This window comes from Bubalus bubalis, chromosome 23 (assembly GCF_019923935.1).
Source record: "Bubalus bubalis isolate 160015118507 breed Murrah chromosome 23, NDDB_SH_1, whole genome shotgun sequence".
NCBI classification, from domain to species: Eukaryota; Metazoa; Chordata; class Mammalia; order Artiodactyla; family Bovidae; genus Bubalus; species Bubalus bubalis.
The window spans coordinates 26,971,780-26,983,890 of record NC_059179.1 but is presented as its reverse complement, the minus strand read 5'-3'; positions in this window follow the sequence as shown (position 1 = coordinate 26,983,890).

Below are 12,111 nucleotides of genomic sequence, written 5' to 3'. Positions count from 1 at the left end.
TGTTGCTTGTTTAACCACTAAGTTGTGTTCAACTCTTTGTAACGCCATGAAATGTAGCCCTCCAGTCTCTCCTGTCCATGGGATTTCCCAGGCAAGAATACTGGAGTGGGTTGCTATCTCCTTCTCCAAGGGATCTTCCTGACCCAGGGTCTCCCATATTGGCAGGTGGATTCTTTACTGCTGAGCCACCAGGGAGTCCACTTAATAATAATTATTATTCCTGTATTTAAGTACCTCAACACAAATTACAAAAAGCTGTGAAAAGAAGAGAAGTGAAAACCAAAGGAGAAAAGGAAAGATATAAGCATCTGAATGCAGACAGAATTCCAAAGAATAGCAAGGAGAGATAAGAAAGACTTCCTCAGTGATCAATGCAAAGAAATAGAGGAAAACAACAGAATGGGAAAGACTAGAGATCTCTTCAAGAAAATTAGAGATACCACGGGAACATTTTATGCAAAGATGGACTCGATAAAGGGCAGAAATGGTAGGGACCTAAAAGAAACAGAAGATATTAAGAAGAGGTGGCAGAATACACAGAAGAACTGTACAAAAAAGATCTTCATGACCGAGATAATCATGATGGTGTGATCACTGACCTAGAGCCAGACATCCTGGAATGTGAAGTCAAGTGGGCCTTAGAAAGCATCACTACGAACAAAGCTAGTGGAGGTGATGGAATTCCAGTTGAGCTATTTCAAATCCTGGAAGATGATGCTGTGAAAGTGCGGGACTCAATATGCCAGCAAATTTGGAAAACCCAGCAGTCGCCACAGGGCTGGAAAATGTCAGTTTTCATTCCAATCCCAAAGAAAGGCAATGCCAAAGAATGCTCAAACTACCACACAATTGCACTCATCTCACACGCTAGTAAAATAATGCTCAAAATTCTCCAAGCCAGGCTTCAGCAATATGTGAACCGTGAACTTCCTGATGTTCAAGCTGGTTTTAGAAAAGGCAGAGGAACCAGAGATCAAATTGCCAACATCTGCTGGATCATGGAGAAAGCAAGAGAGTTCCAGAAAAACATCTATTTCTGCTTTATTGACTATGCCAAAGCCTTTGTGTGGATCACAATAAACTGTGGAAAATTCTGAAAGAGATGGGAATGCCAGACCACCTGACTTGCCTCTTGAGAAACCTATATGCAGGTCAGGAAGTATCAGTTAGAAGTGGACATGGAACAACAGACTGGTTCCAAATAGGATAAGGAATACGTCAAGGCTCTATATTGTCACCCTGCTTATTTAACTTATATGCAGAGTATATCATGAGAAACGCTGGGCTGGAAGAGCACAAGCTGGAATCAAGATTGCCAGGAGAAATATCAATAACCTCAGATATACACCACCCTTATGGCAGAAAGTAAAGAAGAACTCAAAAGCCTCTTGATGAAAGGGAAAGAGGAGAGTGAAAAAGTTAGCTTAAAGCTCAACACTCAGAAAACAAAGTTCATGGCATCTGGTTCCATCACTTCATGGGAAATAAATGGGAAAACAGTGGAAACAGTGTCAGACTTTATTTTTTTGGGCTCCAAAATCACTGCAGATAGTGACTGCAGCCATGAAATTAAAAGACGCTTACTCCTTGGAAGGAAAGTTATGACCAACCTAGATAGCATATTCAAAAGCAGAGACATTACTTTGCCAACAAAGGTCTGTATAGTCAGGGCTATGGTTTTTCCAGTGGTCATGTATGGATGTGAGAGTTGGACTGTGAAGAAAGCTGAGCTCTGAAGAATTGATGCTTTTGAATTGTGGTGTTGGAGAAGACTCTTGAGAGTCCCTTGGACTGCAAGGAGATCCAACCAGTCCATTCTAAAGGTAATCAGTCCTGGGTGTTCTTTGGAAGGAATGATGCTAAAGCTGAAACTCCAATACTTTGTCCACCTCATGCGAAGAGTTGACTCATTGGAAAAAAACTCTGATGCTGGGAGGGATTGAGGGCAGGAAGAGAAGGGGACGACAGAGGGTGAAATGGCTGGATGGCATCACTGACTCAATGAACATGAGTTTGGGTAAACTCAGGGAGTTGCTGATGGACAGGGAGGCCTGGCATGCTGCAGTCCATGGGGTCGCACAGAGTCGGACATGACTGAGCGACTGAACTGAACTTAACTAAGTACCTCAATCAGACACCATAAATACATCAATACTAGTTGACAAATTTCCATTTATAACAAATTTTTCAAAAGATGGGAACACTCCAGTATAGAGAGGTGTTGGGTCTCAGTTAGAGAAAGGCTCTGGTGAGGTTCACTCTCAGATCCACCTCACTCCCAAATCATTGTTCTTTCCACTAGGTTATGCTGCTTCCTTAGAGGGTGCTATGGTAGGACATTTTCACATTATAGTTGTGTGTATATGTTCAGGCACATATGTATATATGCACAGATTCATGTAATTTAAAAAAAATCTCTTAGACAAATGTCTAGCCAGGTTTAACATTTGGGAAAAACTAAGATGGAAATTAGAATTGGATTTTTCATTTTTCTTTCCTGACTTCTACCTGTATTACCTTTGTCCCATTGCAGGAAGAAACTCCAAAACTTTATTTAGTAACATAGAATTCTTTTTGCCATTGACTTTTTGGAGGCTATCTTTTTATCCCCATTTGTTTTTGATGATATTTTAATGACTTGGAGAAGGAAATGGCTACCCACTTCAGTATTCCTGCCTGGAGAATCCCATGGACAGTAGAGTCTGGCAGGCTACAGTCCATGGGGTCGCGAAAGTTGGGCACGACTTAACGACTAAAGAGAGAGAGATTTTAATGACTGAGGTTTTCCTGGTGGCTCAGTCTGTAAAGAATCTGCCTGCAATGAAGGAGACCATCTGCAGTGCAGGAGACCTGGCTTCATTTCCTGGGTTGGGAAGATCCCCTGGAGAAGGAAATGGCCACCCACTCCAGTATTCTTGCCTGGAAAATCCCATGGACAGAGGAGACTGGCAGGCTACAGTTCATGGCGTTGCAAGGGTTGGACATAACTGAGCAACTAAACCATCACCATTTTAAAGATTACATGGTATCTGACCCAAGGTTGATACCCAAACATTCTTAAAAGATTGAATACTATAAATCTGTATTTATATTTATCATTCCACAAATAATACTCATTTTCTCTCAGATCCCAGAAAATCCTTCCCTGACTTTCTCTCTCCACTATCCTCTCATCATCTTACTTAAAATTTTGTAATAAATGGACTACCTATATTCAAGTCCTTGTTTTAAGCACTTTTTCTTAGGGGAGTTCATAAAAAACAACCTTCTTTATTAAGTTGCTTTCAGTTGAGTAACCAAACACTAAAGTAAAACTGAAGCAATAAAAAGATTTTATTGATTTATACAAGAACAACTTTCAGAGGAGGGTTTAGTTTCAATGACTCTTAATTCCTGCACATTTATCATATTCCAAACATCCGCCTTCTCTTTGTCGTTCTACCTGGACTTCCAGTGTACCAGCTTCATTCTGTGGTTAATCTCCTTCATGGTGTCAAGATGGGTTTCAGTGGCCTCCAGAGTAGATATTTTGCTGTTTACATTTGAAATGAAAGAGGCAGTACTTCCATCCTGTGATGCTTAGAAACTTTTGGCATGAGTTTTTGTGTTCATGCTGTTACCAGTCACTGTGACAAGAGAAATGATATATGCTGACTAGTTTAGATTGATTCACTGGTTTCACCCTAGCGCAGAGAAAGGAGGCAACGTCTTGGGACCCATGTAATTTCCCCCAGAGAAACAGGAGATGTTGGGGAGGGTACACAGCCAAGCCCATGCTAAGGAGGCAACCAAAATTGCCTGCTGTTTTACCTCCCCTGATGGTAAAGCTAAAATAAAATGGCACCAGTGAATATCCTCTATATAAACATAAGGGGCCATACAGAAGTCAGTGGTTGTTATTAGCATCTGATTTTCTTTGGTAGGAGAATCTCTTAAGGTTCTGTTTCTTTGTCTTTAACCCAGAGCAAGTGTTCTATATGGAAAATGTCCCAAGGCTGCTTTTGATTTTCATTGTGTTCAGTAAGTGCTGTTGCCATCTTTACTAGCCATGACACCCAGCAGATGTGCATGAGTAGAAAAGCCAAGAGAAATTTCTATATATACAGGGAGAGCAATGCATGGAGAGCAATGCCCATTCCTCTGGGCAAGATTTGGTGTTCATTTAGACAGCTGTTATCTCTAAGATGCTGTACATAGGTGAAAGGGAGTCAGAAATTGTTAGTATAGACTCAATTAGGTTTATTTTAGTGAAAGAATCATACCACACATGGACTACCCCACTATCTATGAGAATATTCAATTTTATTCCTCTCAAGAGAAAAGAAACACATTGATTTCAGAGAAATCATTAAAGTCTACCAAAATACAACAGGCATCCTATTCTTAGCATCTTAAAGCTCTGAAACAGTTTAGGCAGTAACTTTGACTTTTTGGCAATCAGCTATGATTTATTTGAGAATAGCATTTCTGAATCTGAGTTTCACCACAAGATAAATTGATAAGTGGAACAAGCTTTTGATGCATGACAGTGTTTAGACCAAGGAGATCCCAAATGGAGTAGAAGTCTTATTAAATAATATGAAGACCACTTCAGATATGAATAGCGTTGATCAGAGCATAGATAGAATCTTTGAAATAAATGGCATTGAGCAAAATTCAATGTTGTTGGTCAACATATTTTTTTTAATTTTTAAAAAAAATTTTCTTAACAAAGGAACACAGGGTTCATGTGCTGAGGCACAAATAGGAGGAAAAATACACTAATTCAGGAGAAAGAAATAAGTCAGCATTAACCTAGCCTTGCTTTATAGCGATAAATGTATTTTTAAAATTGACTAATTGAATGCATGACAAGAAATGACATTTCTGGAAAATAACTACCAGTTGAAAACATATCACTACCTTGCAGAAACCAAGACTCACAGTAAGTAACTCATACTGAAACACAGAAAAACAAACAGAATGAGAATTAGTAAACCACAGAAATAATTTAGCGTGTTGCAAGATGGTTGAGAAAATAGTCTCTATGTTCAAACTTCTGGCACCATGGTTCTCTGATCCTTCCTGATTTTCAAGAAATCACATGATAGCTCCATGAGTAAGAAGTCATGAATATTTCAGTTTATGGTAGTTGATAAAGTACACACAGGGCAGGAAAATTGAATAAGTGGGAAATAACTTGAAGTACATATTGGTTATGCCTATTTTGTTGTTCAGTCATTCAGTCGTGTCTGACACTTTGTGACCCCATGGACTGTGGTAAACCAGGCTTCCCTGTTCTTCACTAACTCCCGGAGTTTGCTCAAATTCATGTCCACTGAGTATGATGCCATCCAAGCATCTCATCCTCTGCCACCCCCTTGTCCTTCTGCCCTCAATCTTTCCCAGCATGAGTGTCTTTTCCAATAAATTGGCTCTTCATATCAGGTGGCCAAAGTATTGGGGCTTCAACATCAGTCCTTCCAATGAATATTCAAGGTTGATTTCCTTTAGGATTAACTGGTTTGATCTTCTTGCTACCCAAGGGACACTCAAAAGTCTTCTCCAGGACCACAGTTCTAAAACTCATCAATTCTTCAGTGCTCAGCCTTCTTCATGGTCCAACTCTCACATCCATACCTGACTACTGGAAAAACCATAGGTTTGACTACACAGACATTTGTCGGCAAAGTGATGCCTCTGCTTTTTTGTACGCTCTCTAGATTTGTCATAGCTTAGGCAGGAAAATTAAAGAAGTGGGAAATAACTTGAATTGCATATTGACTGTATCTATTACTTGAGGGATATATACTAAAACCACTTTTTTTCACCAGTTGCACCCGGTCACTTGATGCCACAGATAGAACAAAACTGCGTGACCAAATCTGGATCTGCAGTATGGGAGAGACATTTCAGGGGCAAATTCAAAGTCCCACAACATAGTACACATACATGTGCAACACTGAGATGAAGGACAAGTGCTACAGAACCTAGGAGACAAAGGCTCTGTTTATCCTGCATTGCCTGGGATAGCACATTAAGAACTAGGTAGAAAAGTGATAAGGCACTTATTTCAGCATAACACAAAAACAAAACTCCTTCTTACCAGTGAGAACAGTCCAAAAATGAAAGGTCTAATCAGATCCTTATCAATGAATGTGGCCAAACAGACCCCCTAAGATATCATTGAGGATCAGGTTCGGAGTTGAGCTGAATAACTAGATAATGATTCGAAAGCTCTAGGAAAAAAATAGTTTTGATCCCCCAGATACTGTGAATATTTTAAAAATTTCTTTAGTATTGTAGAAATAAAGAGGAATTTTCTGGAGCATTTGAGAAATTTGATATAGAAGACTTGCGAGCAAGAGGAATTTCACTGAGTATCTCAGAAATTCTGAATTGCAATGTATGTTTATTGGCTTTGTTTGATTTGAAGATAGATTTTCTCTAAAATGAGAAGTGTGTGTTTATGTGTGTGCATTAGGTATAAAACTGAGGAGGAGCAAACTAACCAATATGTTAGAAAGAGAGAGTTAACAAAGCTTACTTGACTGTATAGAAATGATGTGAGATTGAGAATGTGTGTATAGAGATATACTTCCCATTTTTTTCATGAAAAAATCAGACATTCTCTTATAAGTAAGTGACAGTACAAATTCTCAGCTCTTCTAACTTAATAGAAATAACTGGGATCTAGAAATCCATACATCCCAAGATTACAGTCTCCTCCTGCTATTTGTTCAGGACTCCCATAGTGTCTGCGAATATCTGCAGTGAGACTGACCAGGTTGACTCTGCCCTAGCTGAGTTGAAAAGAGCCTTGGGATGTTCTGTCCAAAGGACAGAAGATGAACCAAGTTCTGGGCATGTCCTTGCTATAGATACTGGTGTGGCATCATCCCCCACAGTAGTTAAGGACCTGTAGTTTGCTCAAATTCATGTCCATTGAGTTGGTGATGCTATCTAATCATCTCATCCTCTGCTGCCCCATTCTCCTTCTGCCTTCAATCTTTCCTAGCATCAGGGTCCTTTCCAATGAGTCCGCTCTTTGCACAAGTGGGCAAAGTATACCTTAATCCCCCAAGTGTGTATTTTCTTACATACTTTATAGGCAAGCAGAGCTAGTACTTTGCAACAACCAAGGAAAATTATGAATTCAAGTTGATTTTTTATCAGTAACTTCAGTCTGTACTGTGTAGAGATTGGTTCTACTCACTACGAAGATCAATTTACTCTACTGGCACAACTTTCTAGCAGTAAACCTTACAATATTGTTAATATCAGGTAAGACAACCACCACCCCTACCCCCACCACAGTCTATCTCAGAAATCTCCAGAATTTCAGTTTTTTTAAAAGTGAACTCAAAGTTAAACTTTTTAAAAAGCCATTAAAGTTTTAATTATTTTTTGTTAAATATACACATTTGGGAATTTTTTTCATACAATGAGTGGCATTTTTCCTTCATTAATTGAGCTTGTTTAATGTGTGCTGGGCTTCCCTGGTAGCACAGCTGGTAAAGAATCTGCCCTGCAATGCAGGAGACCCGGTTCAGTCCTTGGGTCCAGAAGATCCCCTGGAGAAGGGATAGGCTACCTACTCCAGTATTCTTGAGCTTCCCTGGTGGCTCAGAGGTCAAGAAACCTCCTGCAATGTGGGAGACCTGGGTTCGATCCCCTGGGTTGGGAAAATCCCCTGGAGAAGGGCATGGCAACCCACTCCAGTATTCTTGCCTGGAGAATCCCCATGGACAGAGGAGCCTGGCGGGCTACAGTCCATTGGGTCTCAGAGTTGGACATGACTGAGCGACAGAACAAAAGGTGTGCTAGTGAGCTACCAGGGAAGCCCAGTGAAGTTTTACAGTTTATCAAATTGGGTAGTGAACATGTTAAGACTGTGAAGAATTCATAAACCTAAAAGTAGCCTTTATATTCTTGCTCTTCATGATCTCCTAATAGTCATGAATTTCAAAAGTATTTTTCTTGTATTTCTAAAGTCAATCATGTTTTGAGTGCCTATATCTTTGTTTCCATGTGTTATAATTTCAGTTGATTTACTTGTCTGTCTTCTGATATTTAGGGAAATCATCCAGCCTTTCACCCTTCAGTATAATGCTATATGTTTTCACAGATATCCTTATGAGGTTGAAGCTCTCTTTTAACCCTATCTTGCTGAATGTTTCCTAATCATGAAATGATATTGGGTTTTAATTTAAATATCTTTTGTGCATCTATTGAGATGATATATTTTTGACCTTTATTCATTATATGGTGTCATATATTAATTGATTTGGGAAATTAAGCCAGCCTTATAATCCTGGGATAAATCCCACTTGATCATAGTGTAAATCTTTATGTGTTGCTGGATTTAGCTTACTCATATTTCATTGAAGATTTTCATGTTTATATTCATAAGCAGTATTGGCTTGTATTTTTTAATGTATTTACTCTTTTCCCCTGTGATATCATTGTTTGTTTTTGTATCAACGTAATATTGGCCTTATAGAAGGAGTTGGCAACTTTTGTCTCCTCTTTTCTATTTCTTCTTGAATCAGTTTTAGAATCTGTGTCTTTCTAGAAATTTCCCAAGTTTATGCAAGTTATTTAATTATTGCTATATAGTTGTTATATTCTTATAATCCTTTTTATTTCTGTGAGATTGGTAGTGATGTTCTCCCATTCATTCCTGAGTTAGGAATTTAAACGTTTTGGTTTCTTTTTTATTTTTGAATACTCTAGTTAAAGTTTTGTCAATTCGGTGATATTTTAAAAAGCCTGTGTTTGTTTTTGTTTATTCTCTTGATTGCTAATTTCATTAATTTCCACTTATTTAAATTAGTTTCTACCTCATGCTTATTTTGGGTTTAGTTTTCTCCTTTTCAATTTCTTAAGGTAGTAGATTATCAATCTGATAACTCCTTTTTTAAAATATAGATGTTTCCAGGCATAAATTCTCTGTTAGAACTATTTTAACTTCATCTAGCAAACACATGCAAAGATGCTCAACATCACTCATTATCAGAGAAATGCAAATCAAAACCACTATGAGGTACCATTTCACGCCAGTCAGAATGGCTGCGATCCAAAAGTCTACAAGCAATAAATGCTGGAGAGGGTGTGGAGAAAAGGGAACCCTCTTACACTGTTGGTGGGAATGCAAACTAGTACAGCCACTATGGAGAACAGTGTGGAGATTCCTTAAAAGACTGGAAACAGAACTGCCTTATGATCCAGCAATCCCACTGCTGGGCATACACACTGAGGAAACCAGAATTGAAAGAGGCACGTGTACCCCAATGTTCATCGCAGCACTGTTTATAATAGCCAGGACATGGAAGCAACCTAGATGTCCATCAGCAGATGAATGGATAAGAAAGCTGTGGTACATATACACAATGGAGTATTACTCAGCCATTAAAAAGAATACATTTGAATCAGTTCTAATGAGGTGGATGAAACTGGAGCCTATTATACAGAGTGAAGTAAGCCAGAAAGAAAAACACCAATACAGTATACTAACGCATATATATGGAATTTAGAAAGATGGTAACAATAACCCTGTGTACGAGACAGCAAAAGGGACACTGATGTATAGAACAGTCTTTTAGACTCTGTGGGAGAGGGAGAGGGTGGGATGATTTGGAAAAATGGCATTGAAATATGTATAATATCATATATGAAACGAGTCGCCAGTCCAGGTTTGATGCACGATACTGGATGCTTGGGGCTGGTGCACTGGGACAACCCAGAGGGATGGTATAGGGAGGGAGGAGGGAGGAGGGTTCAGGATGGGGAACACATGTATACCTGTGGCAGATTCATTTTGATATATGGCAAAACCAATACAATATTGTAAAGTTAAACAAAATAAAATAAAAAAAAAACCAAACATCTCATAAGTTTGGGCATGCTGTGTTTATTGCTTGCATTTATCTCAAATAATTTGCTTATCACTTTTGTGATTTTATTTTTCTCTTTGATTTTTTAAGGATGTATCATTTAATTTCCACATATTTTTTAGTATCACAAGTTTTCTCTGTTAACTTCAGATTTAATATTGTTGTGGCTCTAAATTTATTTCATATTATTTTGTTTAAATTTATTGAGACTTTTTTTGTTGTCTAGCAGATGGTTGACCTTGGGAAATATACATGCACAAGAGAAGAAGTTATACTTTGTTGTGTGGAGCATTGTATGGATATTGTTAGGTCTAGTTGGTTTACTGTTGTTCAAGCCTCTATATCTTTGTAATTTTTCTGTCTAGCTGTTCTATCCATTAATGAAATTGAGGTATTAAGGTGTCTAACTGTACTATTGAATTGTCTATTTTGCCCTTTAATTCTGTCACTTTTTTACTCTATATTTTAGAGTTCTTTTTTAGGTACATTGATAATTGTTACATCTTCAAGTTTAATTGATGCTTTTACCATTACATAATATCTCTCTTGTGACACGTTTGTTTGCAAGTCTATTTTGTCCCTATTTTCTTTTGCAAGTCTGTAGGCCCTCAGCACTTCTCTGGTTGCTCTCTTTGCTGGCAGGTTTTTCTCCATTCTCTTACTAAAGTATTGACTTTAAAGTAGTTAGAACAGTATATTTTCCATTCTCATTTTATATTATTATCAAATCTAACAATCTATGCCTTTTGATTATACTATTTAATCCATTTACATTTAATGCTGTTGTTGATATAGTTGATCTTGTGATATGAAACTCACATAGCTTGCCAGGTTCCTCTGTCCATGGAGTGGGTAGCCATCCCCTTCTTCAGGGATCTTTCCAATCCAGGGATTGATCCCAGGTTTCCTGCATTGCAGGCAGATTCTTTGTTGTCTGAGGCACTACTAGCTCTTGCATTTTCCTTTTTGTGTTTATATGTCCCATGTCATTTTTTTCTTCCCTAGTATTACTTTACTATTTTCTTTTGCATTAAGATTTCTAGTTATAACATGTTAGTTACTTAATTAAAAAAGCTTTTATTTTATTAGTCACTAGTCTGGAGCTTAATGTAAACATGTCCTTAGAATTTATTTCAGATTTATAGTAACTTTTACAATGAGATATAAAAAATTGCTCCTGTATAGCTTAATTCCCTCTCTCCTTCTTTGTGCTGTGATTGTTATACATATTCTATTTGAACATGTTATAAACACAATGATACATTATTTTAAATAATTTAATGTTAATTTTTAACACAGAAATAAAGAGAAGTATAAATTTACAGAGTTTTATATTATCCTTCTTATTTACTATTTCTGCTTCTCTTTTTCCTATGAATTCAAATTGCAGTGAAATTTCTATAGTTTAATAGAATTTTGTCCTCACCTGCTTCTTTTGTGCTATTCTTCTCAAAAATTCAATTTCTGTATGCCATATGCTTAACATAGCCAATATAATTATGTACTTTATATAATTATGTTTTCAATTACTTAAGTAAGGAGAATTATATACTTATACTTTCATTAAAAATTATTATATTTATTGGTGCTTATTATTCTTTCATGTGGATTTGAATTACCATCTCTGATCATTGCATTCAGCCAAAATAAATACCCTCAGTATTTTATTTTTAACATGGGTCTGCTAACAATGAATTCTCTTTTTATGTTATTTGAAAATACAATTATTTCATCTTCATTTTTGAAAGATAATGTTGCTAGATATACAAATCTTAGTTGAATAATCTTTTTTTTTTCTTTCAGTACTTTGAATATGTCACCCACTGTTTCCTGACCTCTGTTGTTTCTGATAAGAAGTCTTTTTTTTTCCCCCCTCTCTCTTTTGGGAGTTCCTTTGTACATGACAAGTCATTTTTGTTTTGCTGCTTTCACAATTTTCACTGTGTCTTTAGATTTCATTATTCTTATTCTGATGTGTCTGGAAGCTGAAATTTCTTTGAATTAATTCTACTTGGAATTTATTGTGCTTCATGAATGTTCAGATAAATTTTTCATTAATTTTTTGAGTCACTATTTCTTCAAATATATTTTTCTGTTCTTTTTTCTTTTCTGTACTTCATTACACACGTTAATGTTCTTAATAGTATTCCTCAAGTCTCTGATGCTCTGCACATTTGCTTTCTATTTTTTGAATTGTAAAGTGATTCAGGTTTACATATGCTTATATTTACTCTTT